The sequence below is a fragment of the Galeopterus variegatus genome, unplaced genomic scaffold (assembly GCF_000696425.1).
Source record: "Galeopterus variegatus unplaced genomic scaffold, G_variegatus-3.0.2 Scaffold2, whole genome shotgun sequence".
Lineage (NCBI taxonomy): Eukaryota > Metazoa > Chordata > Mammalia > Dermoptera > Cynocephalidae > Galeopterus > Galeopterus variegatus.
Window position 1 is genome coordinate 1,992,766 of NW_007726113.1, and position 13,829 is coordinate 2,006,594.

Genomic DNA, 13,829 nt, shown 5'->3' on the forward strand with positions numbered 1-13,829 from the left:
AATAAACATTTATATAGCACTTCCTACATGCCAGTTAATATACTAAGTGCATCATACCTATTAACTAATTTAATTCTCCCCACGCCCCATGAAAATAAGTATTATTCTAATCCATATTTTACTGCTGAGGAAACTGAGACACAGAAATGTAATGTAACTTACCAAAATCATTTACCTAGTAAGTGGCAGGGCTAGGTTATGAGTCCAGAGTCACATTACAAGTACTACACATTTCACAAGTACTACATCAGTGCACCTCATGTGAGGGCATAGAATGATCACTTTTCTCATATCTTTTGTTAAAAGCTTGTATTATTTATATAAATACCAGTTATCAGTATCTATTATTAAGAAACATCATGTGATACCTTCTAATTATTCTACCAATTGCTGTCTATGATTAGAAATATTCAGTAGAAGAACCTCAGTCTATAGTTAATATACTTTTATGTTACTTCATAGATGTCAAACCTCACAAATTAAAACTAATGGGGAAAGATGTCTGAATTAGTTAAAATCTGATTTAAAGAATAGTTTAAAGAAATACATTCTCTCTCTTGGCATACATTCCTTGGCAGTAGTTCAAGATAGAATAATAAAAATAAAGTGCAAGGAAATATCACTAAATAGGAATCATTTGAAATCAATATCTTAATTCTATGTAGATGGATATTTCTTCTGTAATCAAAAAATAGTTTATTCTCATGAAAATTAAAATAAGCTTAACTCTATTTATAATCTTTGTTTAATTAGCCAATCACAATTTCCTAGTTAGGGTATTTCATTCTAACTCATCTCACATCCATTTTTTTTTTTTTTTTTTTTGGCAGCTGATGGGTACTGGGATCTGAATCCTTGACCTGGGTGTCATAACATCACACTGTAACTGATGGAGCTAACTGGACAGCACATCCATTTTTTAAAATAACTCTTCTTTAAATTTTTACAATTATCTGATATTCTCTATATAGACAATCCCCAACTTAACAGTGGTTCGACTTAAGATTTTTAAACCTAAGATGTTGCAAAAGCAATACGCATTCAGTAGAAATCGCACTTTCAGTACCCACACGACCATTCTGTTTTTCACTTTTAGTATAGTCTTCAATAAATTACATGAGGTATTCAACACTTCATTATAAAACATGCTTTGTGTGCTGGCTGGTTGGCTCTGTTCGTTAGAGCTCAACCTTGTAACACCAAGATTAAGGGTTCAGATCCCCGTACCAGCCAGCCATCAAAAATAAAAATAAATTTAAAAAGTAAATGAATAAAATAGGCTTTGTGTTAGATGATTTTGCCCAACTATAGGCTGTTGTAAGTGTTCTGAGCATGTTTAAGGTAAGCTAGGCTAAGCTATGATGTTTGGCAGGATAGGTGTATTAAATGCATTTCCGACTGACGATATTTTTAACCTTGATGAACCTAGGGTTTATCAGGATGTAACCCCGTTGTAAGGTGAGGAGCATCTGCATAGTAAAAGAAACAGGTCACTGTGTTATCTTCTCAAAAGATCAAGTCACTCAAAGATGTTATAGGATTAAGTGTATTGCCGTGGGAAGCAAAAAGAGAACAAAAAATCTAGTGAGCTCACTTTTAAGGAAAGCAAACCTTATCTATAATTCTGTGAGTTTTTAAAGGTAGCTGTATCATTAGAGAACCCTTTTAAAAAATCTGCTATTTTTGCAGGAAACCTCTATACTCTTAAAGAACAAATAAATAATCTTTTGAATACTGAAATTCTGGGAGAGGATGATATTTGGAGAAGTTAGGGCCTGGCTAATATTTTTAATAAAGGGAACTGCTATGTCATCATTCTGTTAGTTATGAGACAGATTCTGTTAATTATCCATTGCTATTTTCCAAGCAAATGAAAGTAGTAGGCTTTCAACAAGACTAATGTCTTCAATCAAATTTTCTGTAACTATCCCTACCAGACAATTGTACTGATATAATTTGTTTTGTGCTTCCAAGTTAATTGCTTCCTTAAGCAAAAGCAGAACAAAATATATTTAGGTTACTCAGAATTTGTACATGGACAAATGGATTTGCATTTGAATAAAACTGAGGGCCGGCCAGTGGTGCACTCGGGAGAGTGTGGCGCTGGGAGCACAGCCATGCTCTTGCCGCAGGTTTGGATCCTATATAGGACTGGCAGGTGCGCTCACTGGCTGAGCGCGGTGCGGGTGACACCATACCAAGGGTTGCGATCCCCTTACCAGTCACGAAAAAGACAAAAAAAACCCCCCAAAAAAACTGATCAGTTGCTAACCAGTTAAATACTCTTCTTCCAGAATTATGCATAATTTATTGTTAATTATTAATCGGGAACTTCTATTCAAATGGTAAATCTACCTGTGTGATTTAGATAAAGGTGTCTCACTTTATTTTTTTGTTTTATTTGTTTCCTCTCCTTCTTTCCTTGCTTCCTCCCTCCCTGTGCCCCTCTCTCTCCTCTTTCACGGTTTCTGGGTTCAAGAATCCAGAAGTGGCTTAGTTGGGTGCTCAGGGTGTCTCTTGAGGTTACAGTCAAGATGTCAGCTGGGGCTGAAGTCATCTCAAGGCTTGCCTAGAGTTGGAGGATTCACTTCTTCTTTTTTTTTTTTTTTTTTCCTTTTTGTCTTTTGTCGTGTCTGGCAACGGATCACAACCCTCAGTGTCACGCCCGGACCGGACCGGGACCGGCAATGGGATCGCAACCCTCAGTGTTGCACCTGCACCTCGCTCAGCCAGTGAGCGGGAACCGGTCTGTATGTGGGATCCGAACCCTCAGCGGGAGCGCCGCTGCACTCCCAAGCGGCGCACTGTAGCAGTGCGCCACCGGGCCGGCCCTGGAGGATTCACTTCTAAGATGGTTACTCACGTGGCTGTTGACAGGAGGCCTAGTACTTCACCAAGCGGGCCTTGTCCTTACGGCTGTTTGAGTGTCTCATGACATGGTGAATGACTTCTGCATAGCCAGTGATTCCATTTCGGTTTTTATTTTTAATTAAAAACTCATTTTGTTTAATTAAATATTCTTTTTTTCCTATTAAATTTAATCATTTTTCCAATAAATGCTCTTGCAGAAATTACTAAGCTTATATTATTGCACTCTATGATACAATGCGCTGTATACTATCAAGCATACTTTGTTCTTGAGGAGTTTATAATTTAGTTAGGGAAATTGCACACACATACACAGATACACACACAAAAAACAGTGTAATTTGGAAGTGAGAAGGGAGATTATGACTTGCATATGGCATTTCAAGCATGCCTTCTTTAGCCCTCAAAAAAAAAAAAAAAAGTCTAATAAAATAAAGCCCAAGGGAGTAATGAATATACATATAGATGTTAAACACACAAATATTGGCAATATTAAGAAACTGGGAGACCCAAAATGTCTCACAATAGAATTAGATAGATTAGGGCTGGGGAATATACAACCTACAAAAATCATTGTTCTTGACCATTTAAGGATCTGGGAAAATGCTTCTAATAAGTAAAAAATGTTGGATACCCAATAGAATATCATTAGGTAATTATTATTTTTTTCATTAATTTCCAAACCGTCTACAATAAATATGCATTACTGCTTTAATATTTATGTTATATTTTATTTACAAGTGTAACACATGATCATTGTAAAAAATAAATACATAAATAACAAAGACAGTATTGTAGAATTAGGAGGGACATGGACTCTGGTCAGACTACCTGGTTTGAAGTCCCAGTTCTGCCATTTACTAGCTGTGTGGCCTTAGACAACTTTTTAAATTTCTCTGAGCCTCAGTTTCCTCATCTGTAAAATGTACCTACCTCATAGGATTGTCATTAAAAAATGAGTTGATAAATGTATAGGGTTTGTAACATTACCTGGCACAAAAGAACACCTGACTATTAGCTTTTATTATGAATACAGACATATATAAAATAAAAAAGTGAAAATCCACCCCTCCACCCCATTCCACTCTGCAGACATAATCCTGGTTAATAGTTTGGTTTTCTTTTGTTCAGATTTTGTATACGCATACACAAATTTTTATCTGTATGTATATATATATATATGTGCTTTAAATAAGTGGGATCATTCTGTTCTTTAACTTGCCTTACCTTTTCACTGAACTGTATTTATTTTATAATTGGAAAGAGATGGATATCCACTATATGTTGTATAGAATTAAATCCACTATAAATTAAGGTCCCCACCCACTCGCCCACACACATAACCAAATAGGATAAGGAGATTCCTTGCAGGCCGTCTGTAATACCAAGCTGGATAGTTTGTGGTCAGAGAGGTCACATGCGTAAGAGAGAATATGGTACATTGTTAAGGTGATAATTTATCCATTGACATTGATTGAGGTCAGCTTTTTAAAAAAAATAATCTAACAGAATTTGATAGATAATGCTAGATCCATCTAAACAGAGATATGTCCACAGAAACAGAGAACACATCTTTGGACTAGAATTCTGGGTATAGGATCAGTGAGGAATGCAAGTGAACAGCACTATGTGAGCAGAAGTTTACAGACAGCTAATTCTTAGAAAGGCGGTGTTTTAATCAGATCACTGAAACATTAAACACAATTGGGAATAAACAGCATGTATGGGTGTTCATGCTGGTATGGACAGAGAGCAACAGTTCACCTGGTGCTCAGAAGCATAGAAGGTATATTCAGAGCTAGGAGAAACATACAGTGCCTTAGAAATGTCTAATAAGGTGTTCTTTCTAGATAGTTTCTCCTATTTCATTTCGAAGGTGAACGTTAGGTTCTTTAAAGTGGTAGGAGAGAGACATGCCTGGATTAGTTCAGTGTATGACACAGATGTCAATTCATCTGCCATTCAGTCAAGCGTGCAATAAAAGCAGTCCTCTTAGAGAATCACAAGAGCTCAGCCTGCTTATGAGAGACCTACCACTCAAAGGGGAAGATGATACGAAGCCCAGTAGCGCACTGACTGAATGGGATTTGATTCCCGGCCTGCAACAGACTCCTGGCCTCCCCAGGGTCTAGTCCACAAACGTTTGCCTTTGGCTCTGGTCTAGTCGGTCACTATCATGGTAGCAAGGTGAATTCTTGACATACATGGGACAAACCATATCTTTATGCAGGAGGGGGAAAAGGCCTAGGAAGGTTTAACAGGCCCTTGCTTAGGAATTCATGGACCACTTCCTTTGAACTCCACACCTTGCCTGCCATGAACAATTCTAGGAGTTTATCTTAAGCACACAAATACTTATAAAAATTAAAAAATGGAAAACTAAATGTCAATCAATAATGGATTAATTAATAAGTTATGGTAGATACATTTAATGGCATGCTGTTTAGCTATTAAAAATATGCTATTTTAAAGACAGACACAGAGACAGAGGACATTCGATGAATGATTATCATCTGGCAAGCATGAGCGAGATGGTAGATACTATTACAATCTCTATTTTACAGATCAAACACCTGACATAGAGAGGATAATGTATTTTTTTTTTTTTTTGTCCTTTTTGAGACCGGCCGCACCGCGCTCAGCCAGTGAGGGCTGTGAGTGCACCGGCCATCCCTATATAGAATCCGAACCCGCGGCGGGAGCGCTGCTGCGCTCCCAGGGCCACGCTCTCCCGAGTGCGCCACAGGCTAGGCCCAATAATGTTTATTTTAAAAAAAATCTTTACAGTATACTATTTGGTAAACAAAGGAAGTTATGGAACAGTGTAATAGCATTTATGGAATTTTGGTGATTTTTTTTTTTTTCTGGTGGCTGGCTGGTCTGGGGACAGAGATCCAAACCCTTTACCTTGATGTCAAAAGGCCATGCTCTAACTAGCTGAGGTAACTGGCCAGCCCTTTCTTTTCTATTTTGTTCTTACTTATTTTCTAAGTGTTTTCCACAATGAATTTGTGTCATTAATGTAACTGAAATTAATGAGGGAAGTAATTTCTAATAAAAAAATTAAAGATTATTTAAAAAATATTTTTATTAATATTTGAGGTAATTTAAAAATATATCTTCATTAATTCATTTAGTCTTTTTTTTTTTTTTTACTTTTTATCAAACTTTTTGGCTTTTTTATTTTTTTTAATCTAGACACAGGGCAAATAGAGTTGGTTTCTGCAGTAATAGCAGCTAAAAGCTCCCAAACATTCTTTTCTGTTTGTTTTCTCCATTCCTTTCTTTTAAAACTGTTTGGATTTCCTGAGTAATAGATATGCATACTAATTATCAGTCCAATTTTATTCTCAAAGCTTGAAAATGTTGATTGTGAAAATGGCTTGATTCAACAATTTTAGTGGGTCACCCGTTCTTCCTAGAATTTTCAGACACTTTTCAACACTGCAACTTAAGTTTAGGGACCAATGTCTTATTGTCAACAAAGGTTCTCATATTAAACGTGAGATGGTATTAGAGGGATTTCTCAACATTATATTCATATAAAAATTTATGAAATAAAAATAATATGTTTATTAAAACATACAAACAGGACAGAAAGACAAAATAAAAATGAAAGTCTCTATCTTTAGTTCAGTTCTTCACCAAACGGACCACTCAACAGTTTCCTGTATATTACTATTCTAAAATGTGTTTAATGTATATAGCAGCACATATATGATATGTGCTTTTTAAAATAAGATATATTCTCTTTAATACGTTTACTCAGATGGGCTAATACTATATGTACTGACTAGTGAATATTTTCTCTACTTCAGTCTTAATCACTGAAGAGTATTCCATTGTATAAATGTACCATAATGCAAATAGCTAGTCTCGTTTTAAAGATTTAGGGTTTCTTCTTTTAGAAACAATCCTGGGATGAGCAAACCAATGCCACAAAAGAACATCTAAATGTATGATTCTGTTTCTATAAAGCACAAATCAGGTGCAACTAATCTATTCTGTTGAGTCCTCCCTTGGGGGAGGGAGTGGGAGGGAAGGGAGGATGCATTCTTACACAGGTTGCTGATAATAACATTTCTTGAGTTGAGTGCTGGTTACCCATGTATGTTCCTTTTGTAAAACTTCATAGATCTTTACTAAGTTTTTACATACAGTTTTCAGTATATATGTTTTACTTCAATAAGAAGTTGAAGTGAGTTGAAGAAGTTGTCATTAGTGCGATTGCTTTTTGTAGGACTTAAACACTCTATGCAACATAAAGTGATTAGTTAGGTTACTTTTATTGAGTTTTAGCTCTGTGCTTTTGCATATTTGATAAATATATAATTTTTACAAATATATAACTAATACATATTACAATCTCTTCCCCAGAAAACTTCTTCAAATGTCCAGCTATTTGGGGAAAACCCAAGTTTTTATATTTGGCCTCTTGATATTATCTGATCATGGTTCCTATATGAGGTTACTTCAAAAGGTCATGGAAACATTTGTATCAATTTTCAATTCTATTTTTCCATGACCTTTTCAAAGTACCCTCATAGTCCAACAACCTATAGAATATTTCCATGTAAAACTCCACCCCCAAATTAACACATATTAAAGAGCTTACAATCATAACCCAACCCCAGTAACCCATCTCCTGAAAATCAACTCTCCTCTTCACCTTTTTAAAAAATCAACTGCCTTGTTATCTGCCATCCAGCCTAAAATCTCACAGATAGCTTTGGCTCTTCCATTTCCATCAACATTTGTATCTGTCAGTCATCAAGGATTGCAAGCTGTTCTTCTGACCCAGGCCTTGCATTCATAACATCCTTTCCACTTTCATTGGAACTCCATTTTTTTTTTCTTTTTGTCATAAATTATTGAATGTGACTGCTACTCCTGGTAATGCTATTATTTGCAGGTGGTGGGCACTGGTATGGAATGGTATAGAGTGGCATTTACAACAACAGTATTTTTTATTTTTTATTTTTTTTTTTATTATTATTTTTTTTATTTTTATTTTTTTTCCTTTTTGTCTTTTTTCGTGACCGGCAACGGATCGCTGAACCCCCCCCCAAAAAAAAAAAAGTAATGCATTTTAATTGTTTGATGCACAGAACTAGGTTCTTTTTTTTTTTTTTTTCCTTTTTGTCTTTTTTCGTGACCGGCAACGGATCGCAACCCTCAGTGTCGTGCCCTTACCGGACCAGGACCGGCAACGGGATCGCAACCCTCGGCATTGTGCCCGCACCTCGCTCAGCCAGTGAGAGGGAACCGGTCTGTATGTGGGATCCGAACCCTCGGCGGGAGCGCCACCTCGCTCCCAAGCGGCGCACTGTAGCAGTGCGCCACCGGGCCGGCCCAACAACAGTATTTTTTAAAAAAATTAAAAATAGAAAATATCACAGTGTATGGTATATAAGGCAAATGTTTGGTGATACTTGACGTGTGTATGTACATACACACATACGTGTATATATATATATATATATATATACATATATATATATACATAACACACACACATACATACACAAACACACAATAGATTAGATAGATAGATAAGATTGTGATATAAACCTTATTTCTTACTCTGGGTTCCCGTCAGAAACGTTTGACAATCATTGGTGTAGAAGAACTGACTCACTGTGAGCTATGCTATATGTATGAACTCTCTGGAGTGAGAACAACTCATTAAGGGAAATTCTTAAACATTAGTTTGGATATTTACTGGAACGCCATTTCTACATGACTAAATTATCTTAGTAGCTTTCTAACCTTGTTTTATTGATACCTGTTTCTTCCTATTTTAATTCAAATAGTAGACTTTTTGATTTTAGTTTTATTAGACTGATATCTCATGATATTGTTCCCTTCTTTAAAATCTTCAATTGCCAACAGGGTAAACTCCTGAGTGCAACGTTCTAAAAACTTCTATACATGTATCTTTATCAACCTTTCTCATTTGTTATCTTTTCCTAATTTTTTTTTTTTTTTTTACCGGCCTTCTTCAGCTGCTGAGATTCTTCACTGTGTCCCAGACATTGCCAGGCAAGTTTCCCCTTTAGTCTTTTTACATGTGCTGTTCTCTCAATTGCGCTCCTATAAAATAATTAGTAGATAGGGTAGATGCTCAGCTAACCTTTGCAATTAAGAAATTTACTGCCAAACCTGTAGTCCTACTGTGGGAATTCAGACACTCTGCTCTTCCTGCCACAACTGATTGTTGAATGCATCCCAACAAGGCTTGGTTTTCACATTCTGTCTCCTGGGAATTAAGAGTTTTGAGCTAAGAGTTTGTGAGCCTGGGGAGCACTGCTATTTGGTCAACTGCACAGTAACTCAAGGTAGTTTCTCTAAAACTCTTACTATTGAGAGGTCTAGAGCTACTTCACTTCCTGAGGCTTTATTATTAATCTGTTTCTTCCTCAGATTTCTTGAGACTCCCTTGTATTCTCCCAATAATTTTTTTCCTTTGCTTAATATAGTGGAGGTAATATCTATTTGTTACAATCAAAAGAATCATAAATAATACAATTTTTTTCACATGCTCTTGCATGCCTATTCTATAAATATGCTGATGGGTTCCATATTGACCTATCCCTGCTCTGATTGACAGGTGAAAAGAAGTGAACCAACAATCGTTGAGTGTCTATTTTATGAGCAGGCAAGTTACATACATCACGAAAGCTCTCGAGTTATTCTTGTGTCCTGAGCGTGGCCCAGAAGGAGCATGAAAACAACTGGGCAAGGTATGCAGGAACAAGGGATATCTACACGCCTGGAATGAATTCATGATTTGAGGTTAATTGGGACATAGGCCTTCTCAGATAGATGACTTGAGACTGGTGGGTCCCCCCAACTTGATATTGCATAAGTCCCCAGAATTTTGACTCAACTCAAAGAGAAAGAGATTCTGAATTGACTGAGATTAAGAATCTTTGTAGAATGTGGTGTTTGAAATAGAAATTAAGTTGAATTATAAAAAATAAAGTTATATTTCTTGTACACCTTAGTTTGTGGACTGAGATTTGTACAGAACAGAAAAAATAGCTTTGCATTAAAATTTAGGAAAGCACTATAAGATGTATGTTATTTGACCATATCCATTTAATTCAAAATCTAATTTATCAATTGCATAATGAATTCACTAGTTAATCCACAGAATATCAAGATTAATTTTTAAATATCTATCCAATTTTACTATTATCTTCTTTATATTAAAATAAGGATTAGGCAGAGGTTTAATTCAATGGTTATTGTGTATTTCCACAAAATGTTCTTGAAGTATAGGAAAATAAACTCCTTAAAATCTGACAATTTTCATATAGTCACACTACTAGAGATTATGGAAATATAATCCATATCTATTGCAAGTCAAAAGATAACACAGCAAGAGGCTTATCAAATTGATTCAAGGCACAAAATAGCTTTTTTTCTTCTTTCTGCCATCAACTAAGTCTTTTGCAGAGATAAAAGCTTTTGATATTCTCATTTGATTCAGTAACTGTAAGTCAGCATAAGCTATTACAGTAAATACTGCCATTGATTACAGTTGCATTGTGGTTCCTCCAAGTCAGTACTATCCAATCAAAATATAATGTGATCCACATATGGATCATAATGTGTAGCCACATTAAAAAAAATTAAAAAGAAATGAGTAAAATTAATTTTAACAATATCTTAATTAACCCAGTAAATAAAACATATTATTTCAATGTTTTCAATATAAAATTAATGACATAAATTTTCTTACCAAATCTTCAAAAAGTCAGTATTTATTATACACTTATAGCTCATCTTAATTCAGACTAGCCACATTTCAAGTGCTTAATACTCACATGTGGATTAGATAGTGCAGCTCTAAGTAATTATAAATTAATTACATTATTAAAGAAGTTGTTTACAATTTTTAGGATTTTATTATTCTAAAGAGGTATCCCTCTTTGCTTTTTAATGCAATCCCTACAGATAATTCTAAGAATGAAATTCATATAAAAATCTCTAACCATAATATTGGTTTATAAATTTGCAAGCTATTAAATACTTGGCTTGCTCCTATGGACATGAAAGGAACTGGCTTTGTTCCTTTATACACATTTTATCATCTCTCACCATGAGGACTGTATAATTTCTTTCTTAATATAAATATATATATTTATATGCTGAAGTCATGCTGCCAGATTGGAGTTTATTCATTTCAAGACAACTGAAGTGTATTAAGGATTATATTTTAAACAGATTTTTATCAAGTCATAAACAAAAGACAGAGCCTACTTGCTTTTCTGATGTATTCAACAACACTGTATGTTATAAAACTTTGGGATCTTTGCCAATTTAATAAGTGAAAAATAGTATCTTGGTGCAGTTTGACTTGTGTTTCTCCTGTTATGAATGAGGTTTGAGACTATTTTTACGTGTCTAAGAGTTGTTTGTAGTTCATTTTCTGAAGACTGAGTTTATAGTATATATTCTTTAATTTTGATAGATATTTGCTAAATTTTCTTTCAATAAAGTTGTACCAATTTACAAAGCAGTATATTATGTTACCCCTTTGCCCCTATCCTTGACCATACTGGGTAATGTCAATTTATTTTTATTTTTATTTTTATCAATGTAATCAACCAAAGGAAGGTGCCTCATTTTATTTTTATTTGCATTTCCTTTATTACTAATGAGTTTATGCATGTATTATGTTTATTGGCCATTAGTACTTCTTAATCCTTGCTCATTTTTCTACTAAGTTGTTTATCCTATCTTCATTGATTTTTAGAATTAAAAATAAAAATTGAAAACAGAAATACAATACTTTTCTCAAGACCAAGCCCTGTTCAGTCAAGATACAGCAAATCTAAAACCTTTTAGTGGATACTTGGAATATGCAAGTAGTTATAAACATAGCTGTAAGTATTGCTATGATTATTCATGAAATGCTACCATTGTTCTAAATAGCTGCAAAATCTCAGGAAGCCTATACTTAGAGATCCCTGTTCTAATTCTCATCCCTGAAGTGAGGTACAATTACTTAGATGATGAACTGTTCTATATAAGAAATCATGCTTCCAGGTTTGGATCACCTCAGATCTGAACTACTTATACTTTCTAAGAATGTTCGTTTTTTGTTTTGTTTATCAGTGAAAGGATGGTCACAATTGCAAAGTACAAAGAATCCTTGTGCATGGGGCTGCCACCTGTGATGTACAGACTGCAGTGCACAACTCCAAGAACATCATTCACATTGTAGTCGAGGTGAATGCTTGCTGGCAGTGCATCACTTGTGTAGCTGTATGGTGCATGCAGCTTTGTCTGTGCCTGTCATTAAGAAACTCAACAGATAAGCCAGGAATAAGTATAAATGATAGTGTTGACTCCTTCCTAGTTTTGCATTCTAATTGCTCTTCTATTTTGTTCATATTGTAAACTTTCCAAGGCATAGAAAAAGTAAAATGTGTAATCTATTTTTTTTAAGATGATATTGCTTTAATTAAGGTTGTATTTGGTTGCAAAGAACAAAGACTCGCTAATGCTAATTCAAGAATGAGCCCTGTTATACCCTCCCTCATCTGGACATCAGGGAATAAGAAATGAAGTAATGACGACTCACAGACAGGGAAATCATTTTCTGTTAAAAGCAAATTAATAGACATGGTTCTGTAAAAATATAAAATATCTATATAATAATTGTACTATAAACCAAGTTGAAAGACAAGTGGTTGAATGGGAGAAAATATTTACAGGGTTATGTTAGTAATATATAAAGTTCTCCTGCATATTAATCATTTAAAAAATTATCCATCCTTTAAAAAACTAAGAAAAGCAACTCACAGAGAATATACAAATATTTATTAAGCATGTGAAACGTACTCAATCACATGGGTAATCAGGGAAATGCACATTAAAACAGCAATGAGATGCATTTTTATTTCACAGATTAGCAAAAATGAAAAAGACTGATAATGTCCTGAATTAGTAAGAGTTCAGTTAAAAAAAAAAAACAACCCCAAAACCCCCCCAAACCCTCAAAATTACCCTTGAACATTGTTGCTGGCAATGAAAATTTGTACAGCATTTTTGGACTATTCTGGACACAATTCCTGTTCCAGAAATCTATCCTGCAGACACACTAACATAAATCAGCAAGATGGAGGACAAGATGTTCACTATAGTGTTACTTTTTTAAAAAAGTAGTAAAAAAGAAGAGACAACTACAAGTCCAATGGAAGCATGATTAAATAAATTACAGTATATGTCTGCTATGAGATGCAAAGTTGGAAAGAAGAAGGAAGAAAGGACTGGAGGGAGAGAGGGTTGCAAGGGAGCTACCATAGTCATTAAACATGTGGCCTGTCAAGTAAGAGAACCTGGGTTTAAATCCCACACTAGCTAGCTATTAGGGCCTTTGGCAAGCACCTCAGTTTCTTCATTTTAAAAGTGGTGATAATAATGGAACATACTTCATTGAGAAAATACAACTAACACATAACAATTAACAGACAATGATCAATAAGGTTTTCTTTGTGAAAGTGATATTGAGCTACTCAGGGGTGCTTGAACAAAATCGGTTTTGCAGTTAAAGAAGCAAATCCCACTGACATGCACAAAGATAGGTACATAGTGGACACTTCAATGAGCAACTTGAGAAAAACAAAATATCCTTTATGCAATAACAACATCTGCACTTGGGGACCAACCCAAAGCACACTTTCAACTTAATTCAATTAAACCAAATATTTATTAAGCAATTATTGTGTGCTAAGTGTTATATAAAGAAGGATATACTTACCCAAAAGATAATAGGTTCAGAGGGACTCTGAAAGGTCATGCAGAAATCTGACTGCTTTTAGAATCCATCTCATATCATCTGGAGTGACTTTTGTCACATCACTTACATTTATCACAATTATATGTTTATTTATCTTCCCCAAGTGCCTTAAGTTGAATGTCCCCCCAAAACTAAATCCCCATTGTAA